At 46.4% G+C, this 16,043-nt stretch overlaps 1 protein-coding gene across 9 annotated transcripts in view; it reads right to left on the bottom strand.

The window, feature by feature from the left end:
* The window catches only part of BCAS3 (BCAS3 microtubule associated cell migration factor), a 733,207-nt gene that overhangs the window by 33,149 nt on the left and 684,015 nt on the right, over positions 1–16,043 (bottom strand). The window lies entirely within an intron of this gene.

Raw genomic sequence — 16,043 nt, 5'->3', positions numbered from 1 at the left:
TGTGTATATAAATTATATATGTGTGTATACATGTGCATATATGTGTATATATACACAAATATATATAATACACACATACATGTATGTAATTATGTCATATGCATTGCGTCATGACTAACAGATTAGTTCACTGTGGGAAGGCAGCTAGGGTGAGAGGATATGAGGACCCCATCTGTCCCTTTCAATCCTTTAGATTGGTTCCCAAGATAATAGCCCTCCCATATCCATAGGTAGAGCAAAGGGGCCTGAACTCCAGCAATCTTTTATGACTCCGATTATCCAATGTTCACCAAACTTGTGACAACCAGTGAACCATGTTTGTCCCATATGCACCCCCTTGGCTGTGGGGTTTGGGTTTTGGGCATTAGGTTATTCTTAAAGGATACCACTCATGTTTAGAAGTGAACTGAGTGGAGAAAGGAAAGGCACCAATACAGCAAAGAAATGCCTTCGCCAATGTTGAAAAGCCAGGAGACGCTGACGTGCCAGGTGTGGTGACAGCACGCACATCTGTTCTCACAGGCCCTCAGGGACCCCAGTGAGAAGGAACTATTCCTTAGTTAGAAGTCTATGAGCAGACTGCCGGGTGTGGCCAACATGGTCCTGAGCCAGGGAAGAGGGGTTCAACAGCAATGGAACTAAGAATTTCTTTGCAATCTAACATAGTTATTTTGGCAAGGAGGCCATTTTCACAATTGCAATGTATGCAATTGCATAATGCACACTTTAAAGCTTAGAACATAGATTATGTCTAGGTCATAACTGGAACTCTCCCATTAACTTTTCTGGTTACTCTGGGCAAGTCATTACTCCCTCTGGGTCTTTTTTTTTAAATTATTATTCTTTTTCTCTCTCAGCAGAATCATCCCTCTAGGTCTTAATTTCCCCATTTATGACACAGAAAATAAATAAATGATGCCCATCTAAGGGGTTCACATTGGCACTAATAGTTTCAATGTCATTAATAATAATATACTTCCAGAAAATGGTGTCTGATATTTGAGGTATCCTAGGGTAAAAGCTACCAATTTCATTTTCTACAAACCAGATAACAATCAGCAATTATACCATAAGAGTCTTGTTTTTACCCAATTAAAGGCATATGTTAAGCAGAAGACCTGGGTTCAAATGCCAGTGCTTGCTACTTTCTCACTGCATGACCTTGGGAGAGTCATTTCCCCTCTTTGAACCTTGCTTTCCTCATCCACTGCAATAGGTAGAACGGTGCTCCACCCCACCCGACCTCCCAAAAGATATGTCCAGCAGGAGCCTCAGAATGTGGCCTTATTTGGAAATGGGTCCTTGCAGATGTAACTAAGGATCTCAAGTTGAGATCATCCTGGATTTAGGGTGGGTCCTAAATCCGATGACTGGTGTCCTTAAAAGAGAAAAGAGGGGATCAGAGACACAGAAGGAAGAAGCCCATGTGAAGACAAAGACAGGTGTGAGTTATCCTGCCTAAGCCAAGGAATGCTAGGAGCGGTGAGAAGCCAGAAGAGGCAAGGAAGGACAGCATGGCGCTGCTCATGCCCTGATTTCAGAATGCTGGCTTCCAGAAATACAAGAAAATGCATCTGTTGTTTTAAGTCACCAAGTTTATGGTAATTCCTTAAAGCAGCCTAGGAAAATAATAAACCTATAAAACAGGGAAACAAACATTTGGCTTCCAGGGCTGCTGTGAGCATCAGATCAGACAGTATTAGGAAAGACTGTATTAAACAAAAGTTGGTCAGGCATGGTGGCTGACGCCTGTAATTCCAGCACTTTGGGAGGCCGAGGCAGGTGGATAACCTGAGGTCAGTAGTTTGAGACCAGTCTGACCAATACGGTGAAACCCCATCTCTACTAAAAAATATAAAAATTAGCTGGGTGTTGCCGGGCGCGGTGGCTCAAGCCTGTAATCCCAGCACTTTGGGAGGCCGAGACGGGCGGATCACGAGGTCAGGAGATCGAGACCATCCTGGCTAACACGGTGAAACCCCGTCTCTACTAAAAAATACAAAAAAAACTAGCCGGGCGAGGTGGCGGGCACCTGTAGTCCCAGCTACTCAGGAGGCTGAGGCAGGAGAATGGCGTAAACCCGGGAGGCGGAGCTTGCGGTGAGCTGAGATCCGGCCACTGCACTCTAGCCTGGGTGACAGAGCGAGACTCCATCTCAAAAAAAAAAAAAAAAAAAAAAATTAGCCGGGTGTGGTGGTGTGCATCTGTAGTCCCAGCTACTTGGGAAGCTGAGAAAGGAGATTTATTGAACCCAGGGGGCAGAGGTTGCAGTGAGCCGAGGCTGTGCCATTGCACTCCAGGCTGGGTGACGAAGTTGAGACTCTGCCTCAAAAAAAAAAAGAAAAGAAAAGAAAAGAAAAGTTATGGAAGGCCACTGCTTTGAATTGAGCTTCTGCACTAGGCCCCACAGACCAGACCAAAATGAAATGGAATCACTCATATGCTAAATGTCACATGATCAAACGGAAACTTTAAGGAAGCAGACAGATCCCAAAACAGACCAGCTATTCCTAAAAATAGGAGATTTCAGTCTAACTGAGTCAGGGTAGACTTTAATCCTTTACAAAAAAATAACCTGGCCAGGCGCAGTGGCTCATGTCTGTAATCCCAGCACTTTGGGAGGCCGAGGTGGGTGGATCACCTGAAGTCAGGAGTTTGAGACCAGCCTGGCCAACATGGTGAAACCCCATCTCTACTAAAAATACAAAAATAGCCGGGCGTGGTGGTGCATGCCTGTAATTCCAGCTACTCAGGAGGCTGAGGCAGGAGAATCACTTGAACTTGGTGGGCAGAGGTTGCAATGAGATCCGCGGCACTGCACTCCAGCCTGGGCAATACAGAGAGTCTGTCTCAAAAAAAAAAAAAAAAAAAAAAAAAAAAAGAAAGAAAACCTTGAAATAACCTGATGTTAACCAACGAGCTTTTTCTTGTTTGTTTCCTTGGTCTCACCTTATAAAACCCACTGTTGTCCCATTGCCCAGTGGGAGTTCTCATTCTATTTTGTAGAATGGAGGCTGCCCAGATTCATGAATCACTAATAAAAGCCAATCAGATCTATAATGAAGTTTGTTATAATTTTGTCTTTTGACAAGTGCTTTGTAAGCTATACAGGCCCATTCAGAATTAGAGGATTACCCCAGGGCTCTGTAAGCAGCTCTTCTTAGGGGCAGTGGGATTCTTTGAAAGGCTAAGAGAGTGACTGAGGGAACACTGGGCCAGAGGCAAGCAGCCAGAGGAGCAATACTGGAGCCTGGGCAACGCCACCGGTAAGGCTAACTGGTTATGCGTCAATTACATAGCAAAGGCCTTTGGTGGGGAGTGAAAGCATATGGTGAATATGTGCACCCCACTTTCTCTGAGGATGCCTGCAGGGGGCACAGAAGAGTAGGGGAAGCAACCTCTTAGCTCTGATCTCCCCACATCTGACGGTGGGGATAGAACTTTTTAGCTCCCTAAATTCTTCAATAAACAAGCAGAATTATACTCAACATGGGTAAGAATGGAATGAGATTGACTGTTTTGGGCAGGAATATCACTAGTATAAGCTATCTGAAGGACAATTTGGCAATATGTATTAAGAATCAAGGCCAGACGCGGTGGCTCACACCTGTAATCCCAGCACTTTGGGAAGCTGAGGCAGGCAGATCACCTGAGGCTGGAAGTTTAAAATCAGCCTGGCCAACAGAGCAGAACTCTACTAAAAATACAAAAATTAGCCGGGCGTGGTGGTGTATGCCTGTAATCCCAGCTACTCAGGAGGATGAGGCAGGAGAATCACTTGAACCCAGGAGGTGGAAGTTGCAGTCTGCCGAGATGGCGGCACTGCACTCCAGCCTGGGTGATGGAGGGAGACACTGTATCAAAAAAAAAAAAAAAAGTTAAAAACGTGCCCAACTACTACTGACCTAGGCAGGGATGCCACTTCCAGAAATCTAGCCTAAATAAATAACCTAGGAAGCAACAACTGGCATGCATAAATACGCTCATTGCCATTTTAACACAGCCCTACAATACGGTACTTGTTAAGAAAATTATACTTCATTCTTGCAGCAGAATATTAGGTAGTCATAAACATGATGTTTATAATTAGAAATTCTTTAAGATACAATGTTAAATTAAAAAAGACAAAAGTATACAATTATTATTGAACCATGTAAAAGAAACATGGAAAAACATTCTAAATGATTCACCACAAAATGCTAACCATGCTGTCTCTGGGTAGTCAGGCTATAGAGAATTCTTCTGTTACTTTATACTTTTCCATATGTTTCCTACTTTTTTGTTTTTTTCTGAGATGGAGTCTCACTCTGTCGCCCAGGCTGGAGTGCAGTGGCATTCTCTCAGCTCACTGTAACCTCTGCCCCCCAGGCTCAAGTGATTCTTGTGCCTTAGCCTCCCGAGGAGCTGGGATTACAGGCACGTGCCACCACGCCCAGCTAATTTTTGTATTTTTAGTAGAGATGAGGTTTCAACATGTTGGTCAGGCTGATCTGGAACTCTTTTTTTTTGAGACGGAGTTTCACTCTGTTGCCCAGGCTGGAGTGCAGTGGTGCGATCTCAGCTCACTGCAAGCTCTGCCTCCCGGGTTGGCACCATTCTCCTGCCTCAGCCTCCCAAGTAGCTGGGACTACAGGCGCCTGCCACCATGCCTGGCTAATTTTTTTGCATTTTTAATAGAGATGGGGTTTCACCGTGTTGGCCAGGATGGTCTCCATCTCCTGACCTCGTGATCCACCCGCCTCGGCCTCCCAAAGTGCTGGGATTACAGGCGTGAGCCACTGCGCCTGGCCTGGTCTGGACCTCTTGACCTCAAGTGATCCACCTGTCTCGGCCTCCCAAAGTTCTGGGATTACAGGCTTGAGCCACTGTGCGCAGCTGTTTCCAATTTTTTTTTGTATTTTATTTATATTTTTTATTTTATCATTATTTATTATTTAAAAAAAAATTTTTTTTAGAGATGGGGTCTCACTCTGTCACTCAGGCTGGAGTGCAGTGGTGCAGTCATAGCTCACTGTAGCCTTGAACTCTTGGGCTCAAGCAATCCACCCACCTCTCCCAAGTAGCTGGAACCACAGGCACCTGTTAATTTTTTTTTTTTTTTTGGTAGATATGGAGTCTTGTTTGTTGCCCAGGCTGGGTCTCAAACTGTTGGCTTCAAGTGATGATCCCACCTTGGCCTCCCGAAGTGCTGGGATTACAGGCATGAGCCACTGCACTTGGCCTACAGTTTTTGTAATCAGTTTTTTAAGAAAAAAAAAAGAAAAGAAAAAGTTGAGAAAGAAAAAAATGCCTCCTGGGAGAAGCACTCATGCTGGGACCAGGTGGTGGGCCCACAAGAAGTGTGGAAACGGTGCAGCACACCAACATGGCACAAGTATACATATGTAACAAACCTGCACGTTATGCACATGTACCCTAGAACTTAAAGTATAATAATAGAAAAAAAAAGAAGTGTGGAAGGTGCCTGACCCCTGACCTTGCTGCGAGCCTCCTCTGTCAAGTCCTGTGCCCGGTCCTTATTCAGCCAGGGGCAGGTGAGCCTGCAGCTCCATGGCCTATGTCTGACTCTTCTCCCAGTGGCCATGGCTGGCTGCACGCAATGTTGACTCATCCCTGTGTGTACACATGGCATATTTATTTTTAATTCATATTAGGAATGTGCACCAACTTGCGTGCGAAAAATGGCAGAAACGATTCTGCCTCTGTACAAATTTCATAATCAGATCAGAAAGGGCTAGAAGAACAACTCTGGAAGGAGTTGATTTTAAAATCAAGTCCCTTTACCTGTCCTCTTTGTCTCCCCTCCCTACAACTAACCTCTGGATAAACAGGCCCCGCTTCCTAGGAGATACCTTTCCATGACTGTCAAGAAATGGCTGAGGCCCTCACACATCATGAGGTCATTGAGCAGGGCTGTGAGCCCAAGAGATCAGTCATCAGTATAGGTCCCAGTAAGGGGAATCTTGACTGGCTCCACATTCAGAACAAACATGGAGGTGCTTCAGAGAACAAGAGAGCTTTCCACGTCAGGCTGAAACTGGCATTCCCAGACTGGACGCCAGAGACCCTTTACTCTTCTGTTTTAAACTTGGCATGCTCATGATTTCTCCCCTTCCAAGTGGGAAGAGAAGAATCATTTTGTAGCTGGGCTGCAATGACAATGTTTCCTGTCTGGTTGTAGTGGCTCACGCCTGTAATCCCAGGACTCTGGGAGGCTGAGGCGGCTGGATTACCTGAGGTCAGGAGTTTGAGACCAGCCTGGCCAACATGGTGAAACCCCATCTCTACAAAAATACAAAAATCAACTGTCCATGATGGCAGGTGCCTGTAATCCCAGCTACTTGGGAGGCTGAGGTAGGAGAATCACTTGAACCCGGGAGGCGGAGGTTGCAGTGGGCCGAGATTGTGCCATTGTACTCCAGCCTGGGCCACAGAGTGAGACTCAGTCTCAAAAAAAAAAAAAAAAAAAAAGAAAAGAAAGAAAATGTTTCCTGTAGGCTGCCCTGGCCTGCTTCTTCGGGTGGATAGAACACATACACACAGCGCTGTGACAGGATTCCTATGGCAGGGCTCAGAATACACTGCAAGACAAACTATCCTCGGAAACCTAACAATTCCTTCAATGGAAAAACAAGGAACTGAATCTCTCAAGACAGCAAGCATTCAAACTGAGTTTTCTAGGACAGACCTCATTCCAAATAATTAAGTCTGTGGTCAGGTATCAGGAAAGGTAAGATAACTAACATTTGTCGGGTGTCCATTTTGTATCAGGCATAGCTAGTTACTTTATACACACTACTGTCTTTAAATCATCCCAGTAACTTTATGAGGCAGATGTTATTGTTCCCATTTTTACAGTTCAAGAAACTATGCCAGAGAGAAGTAAAATTGTTGCTCAAGGTGACAAGGTCAAGGGTACAGTCAGGATTCGGATCCTAGGTTCATTTGGCTCCAAAGCCTGTCATTTCTCCACTAAAACTACCATGCTGAATTTTTATTTTGAAAATATGGCTGCAGTGCCAGTGAGGGGGTTTTCAGCTCAGTCTTTCTATTCCAGAATTTTTAAGTGGTTCTTGCAGTTGGGTGGTAGGGGGTAGAGGGAGCAACCCAGCTAAATCCTGTGATTTCTGTGCTCCACAAATAAGTCAAACACGAGGCTCTCAACTGAGAACTTTGAAGTCTGAAACCTGGGGCCAAGAAGTCTTCTGTTTTTATTAATCAAAGAAGATGTTTCAAAACCCAGATTTATCATGACTGGATTTCAGATGTGAAACCCAATATACACACAGACATGAGTGGCTTGTCCTCTTGGATTATTTCTGATCTTTTACTCTCCTCTGAGGATCTGTGTTTCCTCAGAGTGTGAACTGTCTGCCTCCCCAGCTGGCGGAGGTGTCTGGAGGCCCAGCTTGCAGGCCTGGGCCCCTGCCGGCCTTGGGAATTTCAAAGAGCAGGGAGGGATGGGTGGGCACACTGGCTCGGATCTGGAGCCAGGGGCTATTTGTTCCTCTAAGGCCCTGGAACAGTAGCTGTGGGGAAAGGAAAGGAGGAGTCCACCTGCCCTGAAGGGGAGGGTCCTGGATGTGCCTGCTGGTACTGGAGTTGACTAGTTTGATGCCTGACCCATTTTTAGTTTTGTTATTTTGGTAGTCTCCTAACCATGTGGGCTTTAAAATAGTGTTCCCAGCTTAGGCAATAAACGTGTATTTGGAGTGTGTGGTCAACCTTCCACCTCTCTTGACCACCTAAACCCAACAGCTCACTCCAAAGGACAAACCTGTACCAGCTTTTCAGGTGCAGGGGCCTTGGGATGAAGATCTGGGCCTGGTCTGCCATTCTGACTGGGGGCAAAGTATATTACAGAATCCCGACTTTCCCCGCCCTTACACTGAAGCTGTTCAACAAAGACTTGGCCTGAGAAGAGCAGGCTAAGCAGCAGCACTGTTTTGGACAATGGAGGGGTCACTTGCTGGAGTGGCTGGGGATGGTTTCCATCAGGCCTTGAGGCTTCAGGTGGGCAGAGGACCTTGCATAAAGGGCTGATGGGCTGAGCATGGGTGTGAAGCCTGGATGTTCCCCACTCCAGGGCGGTGGAAGAGTCCACTGGAACAGGAAGTCTCTCATGAATATCTCACATATTTTCACAGAATAAGTGCATATTTTCTCATAATTCTTTCTTTCCTTTTGCTTGTGGGATCACAGCAATTTTTACCACGGGCAGGACACATGCTGTCAACCTCCATTTCATAGATAAGGAAGCCGAGGCTCAGGGTGGTTCAATGACTTGCCTCAGTCACGTTAGTTTCTCACCGTCCAGGGTGGTGGTGCGGCCCTCTGTGAAGGTCTCAGTGAACAAACTGGCACGCTGCAGAAGCATCATGGCTGCCAGAGGTGGGTGCGGAAGTGGAACCAGTGGGGTGACCTGGTGAGTGACCTTGCTACAATCTGGCCAGTGCTTGCTCAGGGCCCACATCTCACAGGGACTTCTCTGACTTTCAGCCTCAGGTCCTGGTCTTGCAGCCTATGGGGGTGGGGGTAGAGCTCAGCTTGGTGTCACTAGAATTTATCACACAAGGTGTGTTCGGAGCCTGTTCCACACCTGAAACAGAGGACTGCCTGGGAACTGTCATTTCCTGTCTCGACATGTCAGAGTATTTGTTCAGCTTTGGCCAGCCTTGGCTGGTCCCCCTGACTCAGCAGCCCAGGCGTGGAAACCAGGGAGAAAGGAGGGAAAAGTTGAGAAGCTGCAGGAACACATAGGGTAAGCAACGAGGCGTAGATGTCTTAACAATGATAATAATCTCTCATGCCGCACACTGCTCTACCCTTCACAAGGTGCTTTCGCAGCCATTTGCTCCCTTAATCCTCACAACACCCCTAGAGAGGAAGATAAGGCAACGATTACTATTCCCCATTTCACAGTTGAGGAAATCAGGGCAGGGAAGTGAAGTGCAGGGCAGAACTTAGACTGGAGAACCCAATTTTGCGCTCAATACCTTTGCTGTTCAAAGTGTGCTCCCCCCATCAGCAACAGTGGCATCACCTGGAAGCCTGTGAGAAAGGTGGCTGCTCAGGCCCCTCCCCAGACCTCCTGTGTCACCAGCTGCATTTTAATAAGACCCGCAGGGGATCTGTGTGCACGGAAGCTGCAGAATCACTGCCCACACCCTACTCCCCTCCCCCTGACCTGTCCCCAAAAGCATTTTTAGACTGTTGATCCCCTTAGAGTATATCTGGTTCTATTTCTTCTTTTAATGGAGACCCAGGGATGGGAGGGGACAGGACGTGGCCTGTGACAGAAGCAGGAGCAGACAGAACCTTGGTCTTGCACATCGGTCTTGGGCCCATTACATCCGGCTTGTTTATCCAGCAGACATTCAACTGGTGTCTCCCTTTCCTCTCCTCCCTCTCCCCGCCCCATGAGGTCAATCCTCAAATTGCCTTCAGCTGCCAGTCCCTTGGCCTCTCCCTGCAGTTCCAGTCTTGTGTTAGGCATTAACATGAGTTCCAGGGACGGGGGTTAACACTCCATTAAAGCAAACAAGAGAAATTCATACCTCCCGCTAGCAGCCTAGGAGCCTAGCAGGAGTGCTGCGGCACCAGGCCTTCTCTGCACAGCTGCAGAGGGCAAGCAAGGTTTGGGTCTGTCTCTGCCCTTTCCTCTTACAGGCCTTACTGCCTACAGGAGAGGGGAGGGGAGTCCAGGCTTGCCTGCAGAGAAGGCTCTGCTTATGCCTTGTCAAAAGCCCACTTCGTTAGAAAGTGTGAAAAGTGCCCAAATCGCCGTGTTAATCTGGTTATGATTTCCCCTCAACTCACAGTCTCATTGTGTGCCAAGTGTGGCGCCTACGGGTAAAGAGATTCTGAGGCTGCGGCTGGAGCCTCGAGCGAGCGTGGGGTCAGGATCACCCCTCCTTCCCTCCACTTCTACTCCACCGAGGCCAATCAGGATGTTATTCATTTCCCTAGCTGAGAAGTAAGTTCAAAAAGGCCAGTAGAGCCTCCTCTCACCCCTTCCTTGTGCAAGAAATGCCAATTCCTCCCTTGAGGAGGAAGCAACTTATTTTGTTTCTGCTATACTCAGGCAAGGAGCAGATTTACAGTCAGCCCAGGGTGTGTTTGTGTGTGCAAAGAAACCTATCTTTTTATCTTTGGGCCTAAGGTACATACTGGATTAGGAGATTCGATTCATCCATAAGGAGGGAAAAAATAAAAAAGCCAAAGCACCAAGGGGCTCCCAGAAGGGGCCCAGAGACCTCCTGTTACTACGTCGATGGACATGGACCTGTCATCTAACTCTGAATTAGGGCTAACAGCTGAACGAAGGAACTAATTTCTCACTGTTTCATTTTAGTTTTAGAAATGGCTTTAGGGTTGAAAAACTACTAGAATAGTTTTCTTATATCCCTCAGATTGGGGAAAAAATAGGTAAAGAAGTAAAAGCAGTGTTTGTTGTAGAAATACCTAACAAAAAGCTCAACAAGCTGGCAAAGTCAGTAGTCCTTTCCAGGCCTCCCTCTGAAGGGAAGAGGCCTAGAGATGAGCTGTATGTCCTCTGATGCAGGAGGTGGCTCTCTAGTTCTGAAGATCTGAAATGGGTGCTGGAGGATGAACCAGCCCTTCTCCTTCCACCCCTGCCCTTGGAGCTACCCTCCAGCAGCAGTTGCTTGTACCTTTTCACCTAGCTGCAATCTCTTCTCTTCATTTAGCACCTCCTTACATCTTCCTGGTTAAGCCATTCTGAGATGGGGAAGGGGGAGAGATGAGGTGGTTATAAGGCCACTGAGCTGTCAGCAGAAAGAGCACTCAATCGAGAGTGGGAAACTAGTGTTCGATCTAGCTCTAGTATGTCCTAACCACGTGACCTTGTGCAAAGCACTTAACCTCCCAGAACTTCAGCTTTCTCCATTGTATAAGAGGAATAATACTGCTAGTTATTATTGCTAATTTTAAGTTTCAAAACTGTGCTAAGATTCAAATGATAGGCTATATGACAGATATTCAAGAATTGAACGTGGAATCTGAATGTCAAGTACTGATTTCACTCCCAGAAGCCAGCTGGCCTTCGGTTGGTGCTTTCACCACTTTACGCCAGGTACTTTGAGATGTAAGAATAATTCCCATGCTATTTGGCTTCTTCAGGAAGGGAAACAATAGTTCAGGATGCAGCTAAACTGGAAATGGGAAGTCACCAGCAATGCCTTTACAATAGCTTTAATATTGCACAAGATACTCAACTCCTGTCCTCCAGGATCAAACTGAGCTCACCCTGAAGTTATTTTGATGTCTCAAAGATATCTAAGGGCAAAGAAAGTGCCCAGCACAGATCTTGCCACATAACAGGTGCCCAATAATTGTTTACTGAATGAATGGAGGAAAGAACAAGCCTTCACTATATTTAGATCTGAAGTACGTATGATGGGTCTGAAAGGGATCACCAGACAGCACCATCCTTCAATCTCTCATTCTAAAATAACTCCAAGTTGTGGCAAACGGCAGGATCTCCTTTTTTAAGACTGAAGGCTGGGCATGGTGGCTCACACCTGTAATCCTAGCACTTTGGGAGGCTGAGGCAAGAGAAGGGTTTGAGCTTGGGAGTTCAAGACCAGCCTTAGCAACATAGGGACACCTCAACTCTACTAAAAATAGAAAAAAGGGCCGGGCGCAGTGGCTCAAGCCTGTAATCCCAGCACTTTGGGAGGCCAAGACGGGCAGATCACGAGGTCAGGAGATCAAGACCATCCTGGCTAACACGGTGAAACCCTGTCTCTACTAAAAAATACAAAAAACTAGCCGGGCGAGGTGGCGGGCGCCTGTAGTCCCAGCTACTCAGGAGGCTGAGGCAGGAGAATGGCGTAAACCCGGGAGGCAGAGCTTGCAGTGAGCTGAGATCCGGCCACTGCACTCCAGCCTGGGTGACAGAGCGAGACTCTGTCTCAAAAAAAAAAAAAAAAAGAAAAGAAAAAAGTAGTCAGGTGTGGTAGCACATGCTTGTAGTCCCAGCTACTTAGGAGGCTGAGATGGGAGGATCGATTGAGCCTGGGAGGTTGAGGCTGCAGTGAGCCATGATTGTATCACTACACTGCCACCATGGCAACAGAGCAAGACTCTGTCTCAAAAAATAAATAAATAAACAAAATAAAAAGACTGAATAATATTCCATTGTATACATATACCACAGTTTCTTTATCCATTCATCCACTGACAGATTGTTTCCATATCTTGGCTTTGTGAATAATGCTGCAGGAACACGGATACACAGGTATCTTTATGAAGTGATGATTTAATTCCCTTTGGGCATACCTTAAATATATACAATAAAATTTATTTATTTATTTATTTATTTATGTATTTATGTATTTATTTATTTTTGAGACAGAGTCTTGCTCTGTCACCCAGGCTGGAATGCAGTGGCATGATCTCGGCTCACTGCAACCTCCACCTCCTGGGTTCAAGTGATTCTCCTGCCTTAGCCTCCCGAGTAGCTGGGATTATAGGTGTGCGCCACCACGCCTGGCTAATTCTTGTTATTTTCAGGAGACAGGGTTTTATCATGTTGGCCAGGCTGGTCTCAAACTCCTGACCTCAGGTAATCCGCCTGCCTCGGCCTCCCAGAGTGCTGGGGTTACAGCACTCTGTAATGCCATGACCCATGGCACCCAGCCAAAATTTATATATTTTTTAATGAAATAAAAGAACCCAAAAAAGGAGCAGTCCCTAAGTTCCTCAGAGGCACATTCCTGAGTTTTCTACTCAGTAGATCCCTTCTCTCTACAATCTTTAAGTGAGTATAATTTATGTTTCTATTTTTCCTAGAAAGACAATGTCCCAAAGCTAATTGTTTAGGAAAGATTAAGCATGCTTCATGAATTCCACTGCTGGGGACGTGAAGCAGTGTTAGGTCTTAAATATATAAAAAAGTAGAGCCAGCTCTTTCCATGGCAATTGCCCAAAAACGTCTTCTTTGTCTACATATGGTACCTCTTCCACACTTCTTTAATAGTCAGCTTTGAAACATATGCTAGCTTTAAAAAACATGTTGGATCACAGTCAGGTCCATTATTCCACAAAATGGAGTAGGCAATCAGACTGTCTACACCAGGGGGCAGTGAGGGGCTCTGGTCTAAAACCTTTCGGAGAAGCAGAGCTGGACCAATAATCTAAGTGCAGAATTTCCATTGGAGTCCCAAATACTCAGTTGTTCAGAAACTCTGTTCAGTCAGTGGGTTAGTATTTCCATCCCCACACATCTGAGGGATTCATGACATGGTTCCATCAGTAACAGTGGCTCGTGGTCATGGCTATTCTCAAGAACTTTAGGTTGGAGGGTGTTAGTGTGTAGGGTGGCAGAGTAGGGGTGTGATTTGTGCAGTTGGAAAGAACCTGTGGTCTGGAGTCATTCCTAGACTTCCCTCATGAGAAGAATCACCTGGAATGCTTACTGAGCAAAGGAATTCTCAGGCCCTTCTGGATATTCCAACACAGTGGTTCCAGGGTAAGACTGGATTCTTATCCAGGGACTTTGGGAACCACTGCTCCAAAGCACAGGTCCTCAAATCCAGCCTTAAGAATTTTTGCCCAAGAGGGCTGGGTGCGGTGGCTCACGCCTGTAATCCCAGCACTTTGGGAGGCCGAAGTGGGTGGATCACGAGGTCAGGAGATCGAGACCATCCTGGCTAACACGGTGAAACCCCATCTCTACTAAAAATACAAAAAATTAGTTGATTTTGTGGTGGCGGGCACCTGTAATCCCAGCTATTCGGGAGGCTGAGGCAGGAGAATGGCATGAACCCGGGAGGCGGAGCTTGCAGTGAGCTGAGATCGCACCACTGCACTCCAGCCTGGGCGGCAGAGCGAGACTGTCTCAAAAAAAAAAAAAAAAAAGACTCTCTACCAAGGGGTTGCAAAAGCACATGACTGTCCTCCCATAATCATGGCAGCTTAGGTACAACAATGTGGTCCCTTGTGGGCAACCCAGATTCTATAAAGCAAGTTGACTTCATTGGGAAATTGCTGACTACTCCTATCCTTAGCTTCCTCGGTTTTCCTCTTCCCTCTCTGACCATTCCCAATTCTCTCCCAAGGCCTCGCTTTATTCTCTCTGCAACTCAAATGTTGGTGCTCTCAGTCCTCTTCTCTTTTTTTCTGTAAACTATTTTTCGGTGAGCTCAGCTACTCTAACGATTACAAATACCCAGTACTACCTATATGCTACTGACTTACAAAACTGCACCTCTAACTCAGGTCTCTCTTGGGCTCCAAATCCATCTGCGTAAGACCAAACACCCTCACTTGGATGTTCCTCAGGCATCTCCAACTCAGCATCTCCCAACCAAATTCATTACCTTACTTCTCCAGCCCTCGCTCTTCCTTCTCTAGCCTTACTTAGGTGGCTGGCAACCCCATCTTCTGATGGGCCCGAACATTGCCCCTCCATCCAGCTGACCAGTAAGTCCTGTGGATTTTACCTCCCAAGCCCTCTTGAATTTGTCTCCTACTTTTCTTAGCCACTGGGCTTAGGCTCTTACCAGTTCTCATTGGGATTATTCCAGCAATCTTTAAACTGGTCTTTCTGCCTATTAATGTGGCTTCCCTTCAATTCACTCTTCCTAGTGCCACCTGAGTGACATTTCTATAATGCGAATCTGAACATTTTACTCATCTGCCCTCAGGATGAAGCCCAATCTTCTTGGCACAACTGTCTATCATCTGGCCCCTAGCAGCTTTCCAGACTCTGAACATTACACCCCACCTTGCTCCCTGCCCCCTGTGCCTGCGCATCTACTGCTCCCTCTGCCTGGAATGCCTTCCCTGGTGAAGTCCTATTCATCTTTGAGGACTTAGGTCAGCCGGAGAAGTCTACCACTCTCCTTCTGGGTCTGACTTAGGTTTTCCAACAGGCCCCCACAACACCCTAGGCTTACCTTCACATTGCACCTAGACTCACCAGTTCAACAACAGACAAAGTAGATGTCTGTTATGTGCCAGCCGCTATGCTGGATGATGGGAAATTTGGTAAAGGAGACAGACAAAAGCAATAAAATATTTTATGGCCCTGTTCTTCCCCCTAGACTGTAAGTTCCTGATGGGCAACATCTGGCTTTTCATTTTTTAGATCTCTGTGTCCCCAGTACACAGCACAGTGCCTCAGTTCCTGGCACCTAGCAGGAAGAAGGGAAGGAAGAAATCAAGGTTGTTTAACTTGGGGAAGACAATAGGAAAGCTACAATTTCACTATTCAAATATCTGAAGAGTGATTCTGGCTGGGTACAGTGGCTCAGGCCTGTAATCCCAGCACTCTGGGAGGCTGAGGTGAGCATATCGAGATCAGCCTGGCCAACATAGTGAAACCTCGTCTCTACTAAAAATATAAAAATTAGCCGGGTGTAGTGGTGCACGCCTGTAATCCCAGCTACTCGGGAGGCTGGGACAGGAGGCAGGAGAATCACTTGAACCCAGGAGGTGGAGGTTGTGGTTAGCTGAGATTGCACCACTGCACTCCAGCCTGGGTGACAGAGCAAGACTCTACCTTAAAAAAAAAAAAAAAAGAAAGAAAGAAAGAAAAAAATTGTTAAAACAAAAATCAAATATTTAAAGAGTGATTTTAAAGAAAAGGGAATCGATTTTTCTGTGGCCCCAAGGGGCAAAACAGGACACAGGGAGAGGACAGTGATCTGGCATATTTCGGACCAACATGAGAAGAGGTGCCAAGTGACCAAGTGACGTGATGAGTTGACTTCTGCAGGTTTGAGACTTAGTCCAAGTGCGAGCTCCTCTGGGAAGCCTTCCTGGAGTCACCCTGGATGAGGAACCAGTCCCTCCACCACATCCCCACAGCACATGTTAACCCTCTAACATGGCGTAGATGAGACTGTGGTGAAGTGGCTTGCCTTCATGCCTTCTCCTACACTTGGCACTGATTGATTTATGTTATTTTTAGATTCGCAGAGCCTAACAGAGGCAGTACGGGAAATGGTTAAAGGCTCAGGCTTCAAGGCCCTTGTTCTGTCATTTAATAGTTATATAGCCCTGGGTAAATTATT

This window comes from Rhinopithecus roxellana, chromosome 19 (genome assembly GCF_007565055.1).
Source record: "Rhinopithecus roxellana isolate Shanxi Qingling chromosome 19, ASM756505v1, whole genome shotgun sequence".
In the NCBI taxonomy this organism is placed as follows: domain Eukaryota; kingdom Metazoa; phylum Chordata; class Mammalia; order Primates; family Cercopithecidae; genus Rhinopithecus; species Rhinopithecus roxellana.
The sequence above is the reverse complement of the archived record's forward strand: the minus strand, read 5'-3'. Positions and strand labels throughout refer to the sequence as shown.